Source organism: Rattus norvegicus, chromosome 17 (genome assembly GCF_036323735.1).
Source record: "Rattus norvegicus strain BN/NHsdMcwi chromosome 17, GRCr8, whole genome shotgun sequence".
Lineage (NCBI taxonomy): Eukaryota > Metazoa > Chordata > Mammalia > Rodentia > Muridae > Rattus > Rattus norvegicus.
The window spans coordinates 86,065,801-86,078,483 of NC_086035.1; the positions used below are offsets into that span (position 1 = coordinate 86,065,801).

Consider the following 12,683-nt stretch of genomic DNA (forward strand, 5'->3'; position numbering starts at 1 on the left):
AAAACTAGTTGTTACCAGGCGACAGGGAACAGAATTGACTCATCCACACTTCCCTTTACAATAACTAAAAACTTGATGAATAAAAGTTGTGAACGTTTGAGGCATGCTGATTGTGGAATGACTAAAACAAGCTACCTCTTGTTTGCAGGACTTCACAATAACTATTGTTTTTATGATTAGGACACCAAAGATATATTCATTCTCTCTCTCTCTCTCTCTCTCTCTCTCTCTCTCTCTCTCTCTCTCCAATTTCAAATCTGCAGCACACTGTCATTAACTGTATCGCACAGTAAATCTGTTCCTGCCCGTTGAAATTTTGTGTCCTCCGACTAAAATTCCATTAAGCCCTGAGTCCCCAGTCCCAATCTCGGATTTATGATTGGGGCTTTTTGAAGAGTTCAAATATGATTAAGATAGAGTGATATTTGTCCTACTGGCTGATTTAATTTATTCACAACTCATGGTTCATCCATGTTGTCACAGCTGACAGGCTTCCCTCCTTTTAAGGCTGACTGGTATTCCGTCGTACATTCCCGAACTCACAGTAGTAGCCTCAGCACCAGCATGGAGTAAAGACCTTAAATAGAATTATCCTACATTTTACTTCCAGAACAGAACTGTAAAACACACACACACACACACACACACACACACACACACACACACACACACCCCACACACAAATAAGAAAATGGTTAAATAAATTCTTCAGTATGAAAGTGATCAAATTTCACATTTTATAGGAGCATACAATTCAAAGTCCATATGAAGTAGACATGGACACACTAAGGTCTGTCGTTTAATGGAATTTCCACCCTGATCTGCCTACAAATATCTATTTCATAACCTGGAAATCTATTCTCTTTCAAAAAAAATGTGATATCAAAACTCATTGGCTCATGCGAATTGTGATCAGATCCAATTAAATCTTGATGCAAAGAGAATTTTACTGCCGTGTCCTCTAAGAAGCTGTACCTCTGTGGTTATTCTGCCTAAAATTAGGATTTTGAAAGTCAGTCATTTATGGTCAGTTGGAGTCTGAATTCTCTGGTGGGAGAGACTTTGTCTCATTGATCCTTGGATTAATTGATCCCCAGAATCTCCCACCAATGAATTATTTCTTCTTAAATTTGTATACTTGTTATTTAAAACTCACTTGGTGCTTGCTCCGTGTTTATCGATGGAATAAATGACTAACACAGTAAACTCCAGATATTCTGAGTGTAGCTACACGCAGCCCTGCTCCTAGGGAACTTGACGTTGCTGGGGAAGAAAAGAATGAAATTATAAAAATTGCAGTACTAGGGGCAGAGAACTTGGGAAGCCACCGTCTCTTTGGCCAAATTAAAAACAAAGTGAAAAAGGATTCCAGAAGTCAGGAGTGGTGGTGCACACATATGATTCCAGCACAAGGGAATGAGTGGTGGTGGTGTACCACTCGGGAAAGTGAGACAGGAAAATCATGAGTTTGACAAGTCTGTATTACATAGCAAGATCGGGTTCACCAAAAGGAGATACTTCTGAGAGTGTGAAAATGCCCAAACTCTGTAGGGCAGTTACCCTTGGGAGGCACTTGTGTGTAGTAATCGTGTTTTGTGGCGTCAGCTCTCCAGAGGGGGCTTTCTGAGGCTGTAGCGAGGGACCTACACTTAATGACACGGTGCTGAGGAAAAAAAAAACCTTAAAGGTCATCCAGTTAGGGTGACATAAAAGCTAAGCGGAGGAGAGGGAAGGAGAGCAGTGTTTAACTCCCCACATTGTATCACTTTTATCATTACCAGTGACAGTTTGTCCCCAGAGTCCCAGTGTTTCACATCTGGAAACATCATCTTTAGTGACAATTCGTCTCTTTATTCTCAGAATAAAGATTCCTCTCTTCTAATCCACCTGTGTTTGAGACCTGAGCATTTTATAGACTGAAGTTTTGTTTTGCAAATTGCTATTTCCTCTCAGGTCTCCACACCCTCTTCCTTCCCCTTCCCCTCCTTCGTCCCCTTTCCCTTCTCCCGCCCCTCCTTCCTTTTGTCTTCTTCCTTCTTCTGGAGACAGAGTCTCACTAGCAGACCAGCCTGTCTGCAAATTCTCAATCCTGCCTCAGCCTGGAGAGGATAACTGGAATTACGTACGCTCTGTTCGCCATCACCCCCAGTTCGTTTTTCTTTTGGTTTTTCAAGACAGGGTTTCTCTGTGTAGCCCTGGCTGTGCTGGAACTCACTCTATAGCCTAGGCTGGCCTCGAAGTCAGAGGTCCGTCTGCCTCTGTTGCTGGGACTAAAGGCGTGAGCCACCTCTCAACTACACCCAGTTCCTAGTCACTTTTAAGTTCCCCTGTTTCAACGATGACTCCTTGGTTTGCCGAGGAGAGGAAATCGAAATGCTTTTTCTTCTCTTCTTTCTCTCATCACGAAAGGGAAGCTGCTCAAGCTTTAACATTCCACGTTTCTTGTAAACCTGCTCAGGTCTTCTGACGTCCAAACATCCCCTCATGCCCTGGCTTCGAGTCTGTGATTCTGATTACATTTGGGAACCCTGAGCCCTTCTCTCTCCTTTTCTCCCCTCCCCTCCCTCTCCCTTTTCTTCCCACTCCCTTTCTCTCCTCTCTAGGTTGTTTCTCCAAGCTGGAAAACAGCTTATCTCTGCACGGAATCTGTCTTTATTGCTCATTTCTTCTGTTTATTTCCCGACTTACTATCTAACGCTCCAGAACAAACTGGTTCTAATGGACTCTCAGTGCTCCCTGCCTCCTTGTAGGTGGTCGCTGAGAGGATGTGAGATCAAATTTTTCATACAATTATCAAATGAATGCACAAAAGATACAAGACATCTGGACATTTCGGCAGGCATTTGGTGGCATATGCATTAGAGACAAGGAAACAAATGCCTTTGGTCACTGATACCACGAAACAGATCTCAGATAGGGCCATAAACAGCGCCTAATAGGCAGTGTGCGGGCTGGATGATCTTGGTTTAGATTAGTGGACCCCATAGGGTTTAAGGTCAAGTCCAGTTTTGTTTAACATTTTCATAAATAATCTAGATGACGGGTTTTTAAAAGCCCTTTCATTACATATTTAAGTGACTTCAAGCTGAGAGATGCAATATGAAGTGGAGGATTGGAAGAGGGGAACAGGAAACAGTGTGGGTTTTTTTCTCCCCCTTGTCATTAATCAGCAAATGTATAAGAGGCCAGTAAGAGAACAGTTTCAAGCCCCATTATTAAGAGAGGGGGAAAAACCCAAGTAAAGAAAGAACAATGTTGAAAGAGGCCATGAAAGCAACACGTAACATGGTACGGACACTGAACGGGCCTTTGGTGTAGAGCAGTCTCTCTCCCTCTCCATCTCTCTCTGTCTGTCTCTCTGTCTCGGTCTCTGTCTCTCTCTCTCCCTCTCCCTCTCCATCTCTGTCTCTGTCTGTCTCTCTGTCTCGGTCTCTGTCTCTCTCTCTCCCTCTCCATCTCTCTCTGTCTCTGTCTGTCTCTCTGTCTCGGTCTCTGTCTCTCTCTCTCCCTCTCCCTCTCCATCTCTGTCTCTGTCTGTCTCTCTGTCTCGGTCTCTGTCTCTCTCTCCCCCTCCATCTCTGTCTGTCTCTCTGTCTCGGTCTCTGTCTCTCTCTCCCTCTCCATCTCTCTCTGTCTCTGTCTGTCTCTCTGTCTCGGTCTCTGTCTCTCTCTCTCCCTCTCCATCTCTCTCTGTCTCTGTCTGTCTCTCTGTCTCGGTCTCTGTCTCTCTCTCCATCTCCCTCTCCATCTCTCTCTGTCTGTCTCTCTGTCTCGGTCTCTGTCTCTCTCTCTCTCTCTCTGTCTGTCTCTGTCTGTCTGTCTGTCTGTCTGTCTCTCTCTCTCTCCATCTCTGTCTGTCTGTCTGTCTGTCTCTCCATCTCCATCTCTCTCTCCCTCTCCATCTCTCTCTGTCTGTCTCTGTCTGTCTGTCTGTCTGTCTCTCTCTCTCTCTCTCTCTCTCTCTCTCTCTCTCTCTCTCCCTCTCCCTCTCTCTCTGTCTGTCTCTCTGTCTCGGTCTCTGTCTCTCTCTCCCTCTCCATCTCTCTCTGTCTCTGTCTGTCTCTCTGTCTCGGTCTCTGTCTCTCTCTCTCCCTCTCCCTCTCCCTCTCTCTCTGTCTGTCTCTCTGTCTCGGTCTCTGTCTCTCTCTCCCTCTCCATCTCTGTCTGTCTGTCTCTGTCTGTCTGTCTGTCTGTCTGTCTCTCTCTCTCCCTCTCCCTCTCCCTCTCTCTCTGTCTGTCTCTCTGTCTCGGTCTCTGTCTCTCTCTCCCTCTCCATCTCTCTCTGTCTGTCTCTGTCTGTCTGTCTGTCTGTCTGTCTGTCTCTCTCTCTCTCCCTCTCCCTCTCCCTCTCTCTCTGTCTGTCTCTCTGTCTCGGTCTCTGTCTCTCTCTCCCTCTCCATCTCTCTCTGTCTGTCTGTCTGTCTGTCTGTCTGTCTCTCTCTCTCTCCCTCCATCTCCATCTCCCTCTCTCTCATCCCCCCTCCCGCCCCCATCTATCTGGTATAACAAATGTCTAGAACCTTTTCATCTTACAAAACTGAAGCTCTCTGCTTATTGCAGGTTTCCTTTTCCTTGCTACCCACAGCTCCTAGCAACCACCATTCACATTTTCAGAGTTTCATTCTCTAGATAGCTAATAAGTAGAGTATCTTTTACTGATCTTTTTGTGTCTTACTTGGCTTTTTAATGTCTTCTGAAGGTTTGTCTATGTACTAACCTCTGACAGGATTTCCTGGGCTGTGAAGAAATTACCTTCCATTGTATTCCATATTTTTTTTTTTTACCCATTCATCTCCTGATAGATGTTAGGTGGCTTCTCCCCCACCCCTCAGCCCCCGCTTGTGAATAATGCCTCAATGAACTAGGCTGGGTACACAAATATCTCGGAGATTTTTTTGGCTATATGCCCAGAAATGGAATGGCTTAATTATGTGGCAATTCTCCTTTGAATTTCTCGAGGAACCTCTGGAATGGCTGAGACTACTTGACATGTCCACCAACAGTACGTCTGAAATCCAAATTCTCCATGTCTTTTCCAGCGTCTGGTTTCTATTGACTTGTTTTTCTTTCTTTGCCTTTAAAAAGAAACAATGACCATTTTAATGAGGGTAATGTTTGATTTCTATTTTCTAGTCATTAGTATCTGAGCCTATTTTGTGATGCCGTAACAATAGATGACTTATAAAGAACAGAAAACCTATTTCTTACAGTCGTGTGAGCTGGTAGTCTATTGTCCAAGAAATAATCTCTGGAAGGTTTGGAAGGTTGGCTGTTTGTTGTGGTTTCCATCTCTACTTCCAAACAGCAAGTTGAATGCTGAGTAACCCAGTCTCGAGGAACACTGTGTCATCCCTTGGCAGAAGGTGGATGGCCCAAAGGGACAAGCCCTTTCCATCAGGCCCGTGTGTGTGTGTGTGTGTGTGTGTGTGTGTGTGTGTGTGTGTGTGTGTGTGTGTGTGAGCATGCGCACATGGGCGCATGTGCATCTGTGTGCAGAAGTCAGCCGTCAACCACAGGGGCTAGACCTTAGAACCTAAGTCACTTTGCTTTTGCTCTGTTAGTTTTTATTTTACTTTTGAGACAGAGCCTCTCCCTGGGGACCAGGGACTCCCATGTTAGGCCAGACCTGGTGGCCAGCAAGACCCAAGAACCCAACCCTATCTACTTTTCCCGTTACTGGAATTACAGGCATCTGCTGCTTCACATGGCGTTAGATTTGGTGCTGGGAATGAAGCTCAGTCTTCCTGCTTTCGAGGCAAATCCTCTGCCTACTGAGCTATCCTTCCCACCCCCACCCCACTCCGTAGCTCTTTTAAAAGGACAGCTTAGTCTAATTTGCAAGGGGCATCCTTACAAGTCTCAGTCACCTTGTCAAGGGCTCACTTGGTACTGTCACACTGGCAATGGCTAATTTTAGTACACATGACCACAGAACAGGGAGCGAGGCCAAGAAGCAAGTAGAGAAACTCCTGCGGTGAGGAGCCCAGTCAGGAAATGCAAGGGGAAAAGGTGTGTAGTGGGGGGGGGGGGGGCAGGAACCACCTACCTCCATGGTTAGGCCAAGTGCTATGGCTAGGAGACGTAAGAGAGGTGGCAGAAATAACCTCAGGCCGGTGGAGGTGCACCCCCTTTAATCCCAGCACTCTCAGGAGGCAGAGGCAGGTAGGCCACTGAGCACGAGTTTCGAGACAGCAAGGGCTACATAGAGAAACCCTGTCTCGAAAAACAAAACAAACAAACAAACAAACAAATCAAGTCAAACAAAAATGTCAGGCTTTAGTCAAAGGACATAATCTGTAAGAAAAGTCATCAGAGGAATGCGAGTATGGGATGCGGATGCGAAATGGAGCATGGACCTAAGAGTTTAACTGTGGAATTAAGTACCGGAAATAGGGATCTATCTGCAGGGAGCGGAGGAGTCCAAAAGGGTTTTGGGTAAGAGTCTCCAGTATGCGCACCACGCTTCCTTTGTGGAGAGGAAGAGCGAAGATGCAGGAAGGTGAGGGGTACCGTGCTAGAGCCATCTGTGAGACTTCGCTCCCTGTATAGTTACGCCTGTCCACATATCCAGCATCCTTGTCCACTTGGGCTTAGCTGCAAAGTTAGGGAATCATTACCCAGTCACATTCTTTTGTTGTGTCTTCTTCCTGGGGTAGTTTTCTCAGAAAAGAGGTCACGAGCCTCCCTGGGCTCTTTGTGGATGAGACAGCGCCGTTCCGCCAATGCACTGCTCTGTGTCGGGTCCCGGGACTCGCCCCTCTCTTTAAATGTGCGTGTTGTCTTTTCTAACTCCCAGAAAGTTGTAGATGAAAAGGCCGATACTGGTTTAATTCTATGTCTTTTAAGGTAACCAGTTCACTCTGACTGAAAAACTGTAGGATTCCATGCTTGTGATAGAGGGATTTCAAAAGGCCGTGTGTCTTTGGTCATTGTTCTAGGCTACATAACTTTTTGGACTACCGTGGCCTAAAGACTTAAGTCTTTCTTCATTCTCTTCCTTCTTGGACTTCCAACTTGTAATATATTCTTTTCTCCACGGTTCACGAATTGTTTTATTCCATCTAAAACTAGTGGAATGATCAGTAGCAGTGACCTCCCCCTCCCCCCAATTCATCTGTTGAAATTGAAGATGCATAATCAAGTCCTATTCTTTCTGAAAATCACATTCTTCACTTACTACATCATTACCAAAATTCTTCTCCCCAGCCCCCAAAAGACATGATACCTTGGACGTCTAAAACAAGTGCTCCACTTCTGAGTTCCACCCCAGCCCCCAGCCCCCACCCCTCCTTTCTTTTCTTTATTTTATTTTATTATTTGTTTTAAACAGGGCCTTGCTATTAGCCCAGGCTTGTCTCAAACTCACTCTGTAGCTCAGGCTGTCCTTGGGGTTGTGGCAATCCTGCCTCCTTAACCTCCTGGGTGCTGTTCCACCATAGCCCACTCTAAGATTTTCTTCTAGTCCTTCAGTGCAGTCTACTTTTTGCTGCCAATGGCACTGGTTTGAGGGGAGTTGCTTCCTTCAAGTTAAGGTATCTCTCAATGGGATGCCCGGCTGGCCCAAGCATCATTCTCATTCACTGTTGCTGGGTCTCCGTTCAGACGCTGATATTATAGACCTGAATGTCAGACCCAGACAGAGGCATTTGGGCACTCCCCCCATGCTTCAGCCATAGGGACGGTCATCAAGTGGCCCTGAAATAAGAAGGAAACAGTTTGAAATTTGAACTCAAAGTGTACTCTTCAGTTTGATTTGATTTTAAATCTTTCATTTTTATCACTGCCCCAGGACGCAAACACAAATGTCACCGTTATTTTCACTGCATTTCGACATGAAGTCAGACAGTATGATTGTCGATAGCCTGAGTGCTGAGACTAACAAGCACTGGGCACCAAGCCTAGCTGTAAAGTAACCAGTAAGCTGAACTGCGTGACTAGTTGAAGAGCCACAATAAAAGAAAATTACTGCTTCAAATAAATTGAATCTTAAATGTACTTTTGTTTAACAAAATATAAAAACATTTACATAAGACCTATACCAGCAAACACCACATATATTTTCAGTGCCGTGTTAGTGATTAAAGTGTATTTATTGTCGCTTCCAACCCCGACCAGCAGGAAAGGAGCGGCACCAGCGACCAGCAGGAAAGGAGACGTTCTTCTCAAAGCAGTTTATTCAGGAACCCTTTTTTCTGCAAGCAGCAACAATGTCTCAATCCACCCCAGATCGCACTCCCTTATAACCTCCCTCAACCGCCTCTGCGTAACCTCAGTTCATAGGTCCACGTAGCATGGCCTGATCTATCGTCATGGTGCGCCTGCGCAGCTCTCACGATGGGGGCGTGGCTTACTTTCAGGTGCTAGTTGTAAGTGCAGCAGTCCCGGGCGCCATCTTGGGATTGCCGTTGCACCCGCTCCCCACAATTTATAACCCAGGGCAGCATTTGTGGTTTAAAGTTAGAACATGGCATTGGTTTCTCAATAATTTTTACCTAAATTTATCTAAGTTCACCAATGAGCTGATGTAGAAAGTAGAAAATTAACAGAGTCACAAACTCTAACCCAGAAGACGTGAGGGTTAAGTGGCAGAGATGTTGAGTTACCCATCCTAACCTCTGTTAATTGTAAAAGGTTTAATCATTCTGGTTCAGTTAATATCTCTAAATAAATTATAAGTTAACAAATGTTTGTCAGGGCAAACCTTGATCCAGGCTTCTCTCCATGTGAGGCAAACAGAGGCCAGTAGCCAAGGACACTGTATGCTCTCCAGTTGAAATCAGAGCCAGCTCCCGGGAGACCAGAGAAGCCTAAACAAACATCTGGGCCCTTTCAGCAGCTTACTGTATCCAGCTTTTAGAACAGTCCTCTCCGGATCTCTTTATAGAAACAAAATACACAGCGTGCTTCCTCACAGAAGACACGTAAGAGGCAGAAATCTCAGGTTGCCGCTCCTGTTTGATTTTGATAAGTAACGATGATTTCTTTCATTGACCTCTACAGTCTTGCATTAGCGTGATCTCATTTCTCCCGTGTATGGTTCCCCCATTCTATATTTTGGACTTCTGCTGCATTTATAAAGGCATTTGCTTTGTACGGATTCGTGGCAAATCCGAATAGGCAAACCCACCCGCTACAGGAGTAGCTGGTGTCCTTACGTAGCCGACAACTAGAGGGGACGAATGGATGCGCTGCGGCAGCCCCACAGTGAAAGGAAAGCAGGGACAGAAGCAGTTTGTTCTGCGCAGTGCCCCTGTGAAAACTGAACGCTGGCAGCAACGGGTGGAATGTAGCCTCCCAGTCCACCCTCAGACAAACGATCTTAAACTCTCCATCAGAACGGCTCAGCAGCCCAAGTTCGCACCTGCTTAGGTTTTCCAGAAGGAAGATGCTCTTAGCGGTGTTACTGAAACATGCATCAGTCCTCAAGTTCAGCCAAGACTCTGCTTGTTTAATGGCCACTTAGGTGACTTGGGGTAATTGGGTGTCACCGGAACCTATCAACCAAAAGAGTTTCTGCACACACATGTGTGTGTGTTGGTGTGTGATTGTGAAAGTGTAAACTGGTAACGGCACCCCGGACCTTGCAGGTCCTCAGTCACCACTAAACTTCAACCTCTAGCCCTTATTTTAAGTCAGAGTCTCACCAAGATGTTCAAGTTAGCATTGAACTCTCTCTGCGCTCAAACAGGCTTTGAACTTTTGGTTCTTCTGCCTCATCAGGCTTGTGTTGTTAGGGCTCTTGTCTTCATCTGTGCTGTGAGGCAGAAAGCCACATTGCATTAAAATGATTTTGATAGCAGTACAGTGGAGTACTAACAAAGTAGAAAGTGACCACGAATGTTTTATCTCCTTAACTCACTGGCCCCCTGGTGAGTACACTGAAGTCTTTATAAAAGAAAAGGAGAAGCAAATATCTTTAAATGAATTTTATAATGGAAAGCAGCCATTAAAATGTCATGGGCACATAAATGTAAGAGTGATAAAGTTAGCAATTTTGAAAACTATTGGCTTTTCAAGCTCACATAAAAGCGAGATATTATTTTCAGATTAATTTCCTAAATATTTATGTAATGGGAGAATGTTTTAATTATAGGTCATTTAAAGTGGAGCAGGATCATCTCAACTTTGTAAGGAAGCTCACTGCTGCTGCTGACTAAAGCCGGTGCATGCTGCCCTTCATCCTGCAACATGATTGATGTGGGACGTCCTGGTGACAGTGACTTCTTCACCATCATAGCTAAGTAAAGGGACATCTTCTCACCACAGAACACACCAACATCTGCCACCGTTCTGGAAATCTTAGATGGTTTTCTTTAAAATAAGCTAGACTATCCTTAAACTAAAACCTTACTATCTCAAAGTGCTTTTTTTTTTCCAGTTCCTTAAAGAAAAAGAGTCTGCTCCAAATTTTTAAAAAGTGTTCACTAAGACGGGTCTGCAGTAATAGCCAAATAGAACAAGCGAAAAGTAACTACTTGTGTAGCGGGAATGTTTAACAGAGCATGAACTAATGCAGTTGACCACAAAGTAAATCTAAATACAAACACTGGGAAAACTCTCCGAGTCTTAAATCATTTTGTAAAGTTACAGAGATATCCACATTACACAAAACCACTGTTAAATTAAAAAGAGGAAAGAAAAAATAAATTTCACAGAATCGGACAAAGTGATTTCTCTTTGTCAATCCCTCATCACACTTGATCTCGGCTCTTTTTCTTCTGTCTTTTTAAGTTATTTCAGGGAACACACACATACACACACACACACACACACACACACACACACACGTTCATGTGTGTATGTGTGTGTGGAGAAACTGCGAATTAAGTTTGAGACCTACCATTGTTTGGATAGCCTTCTGAGCTTGGCACAAAATGAGACACTCCCTTTACCAATGGGGCTTCTCCTTCTCTGACCTTGTCTGGGGATCTGGAAACCCCCCATTCCTCCTACCAAAAGAATGTCACTTACTTTGGTGCGACTACAGGTTCAGCTGCCTTTCTCCAGGTAAGAACCCAGTCACCAAGCACCTGAGGTCCCCAATGCCTCCCCATGCTAGTGAGACATCTCAGTACTTAGCCTTCAACCAGTGACCTTTGCCCACCCTGGACAATGACCCTAATGACCCTGGAGAGCTGGGAGACTCACATGCATGTATGTATGCACTAATACAGCTCAGAGACATTCCACACATGTCTACAGCCATGCAAATGCTAACTGCGCCCAAGCCAAGCTATGGGCTGTGGCTAGCTCCTCAGGTGTTCTCTGCCATCCCTGTCTATTGAAGACTAGTCCCCAAAGAGACTTGATTTTCTCACCTTTGTCAAGTAGGTTCATCTTCTAAGAGTTCTTTATTTGTTTAAGTATTACAGAAACATTAAAACAGTATGCACTTTTTATATTTACATTACTATTTTAGTGCGTGGCATTAACCCACAATTTAGATAGATCAGTGGTTTATCTTTTACTGTTGCATAGTGTTTTATGATAGAACAAACAGCCATTACAGTACACAAGCATGTGGCAGTTCGTGGTTTCTCACCGGTAGGATTAGTACTGCGGTGTCTTCTCCTGAGCGTGTTGTTTTATGGATTTATGTAGTGCTTGTCCTTTGGGCACATAACAAGGAAATCCATTTATCTTTCTAAAATATTTTATTTCTTGAGAATTTCATACATACAGAAGTACTATATTTATATCCTTTCTACCCCTCCCTCTTCCACACCAACTCCCCCCAAGTTGTCTCTACTTTCTGTCAAATGCATGACCTCTTCTTTAAATTATTGTCATACACATATATGTAAAATGTATATATGTATATGTGTATGTATATGTATATATGAACACAGAGACACATACACAGACACACAGACATATACACGTACATCTATCTATCTATCTATCTATCTATCTATCTTTCTATCCATCTATCATCTATCTATCTATCTATCTATCTATCATTTATGGATTATCTATTATCTATCTATCATCTATCTATGTATCTATCTTTCTATAATCTATCTATCCATCCATCATCTATCTATCTATCTATCTATCTATCTATCTATCTATCTATCCTGCAGAGTCTGACCATTTAATGTTGTTTGTCTGTGTATATGTTAAGGAATGACTGCTTGGGACTGGATAACATTTTCTTTCTCACAGATAATAAAAAAATTTCCCTAAAGTCATGGAAAGACTCTTCTTCATTCTCTTGCAGAAGACCTTTCTGTATAACTTTTCGAATATTGGCTTAAGACCCATCCTAAATTGCTTTTTATAATCTGTGTGATATGCAGGCCGAGCTCCTTCTCTCCTTTTTCCAAGTGTTGTCCTCTTGATCAAGCAGCACTTACTGAAGAGAGCCACTCTTCTCCTGCTGGACTGTAGCCATGCGACAACTTCTTTTCCTGGGGGTCTTTGCATTTCATACAGCCTATCATTTGTACACAGTTAATACACTTGTGTAACCTAAATTTGTAACTATTGACATCTGGGAGTCAAAGATCTTCCAGCTTAATTCTCAAGACTGTCTTGTCCATTTGGGTCTCCTACATTTCTTTCTGGCCTTAATTTGATTTATACAGTGGTAGTGATGGAGTCCGGGGTCCAGCACAGACGGCTGATCTGTAGCCCCAGCCCATCCATGTACACTTTAGAATCACCTTGCTCATTCTGATAAG

At 44.0% G+C, this 12,683-nt stretch overlaps 2 long non-coding RNA genes across 3 annotated transcripts; one reads left to right on the forward strand and one right to left on the reverse strand.

The window, feature by feature from the left end:
• Positions 1-4,867: 4,867 nt before the first annotated feature.
• LOC120097882 (uncharacterized) lies at positions 4,868-9,288 on the reverse strand. Its single transcript, XR_005495743.2, has 3 exons — positions 8,702-9,288; positions 7,367-7,695; positions 4,868-5,075 (listed from the first exon to the last, which is right to left on the reverse strand). It is a non-coding gene; the product is annotated as an uncharacterized LOC120097882 (long non-coding RNA).
• Positions 8,337-10,666, forward strand: LOC134482758 (uncharacterized). 2 transcript variants are annotated; one of them, XR_010059280.1, is made up of 2 exons: positions 8,337-8,941; positions 10,094-10,666. It is a non-coding gene; the product is annotated as an uncharacterized LOC134482758 (long non-coding RNA). The 2 variants fall into 2 exon arrangements; XR_010059281.1 differs by having other exon boundaries at positions 8,363-9,463.
• Positions 10,667-12,683: the final 2,017 nt, after the last annotated feature.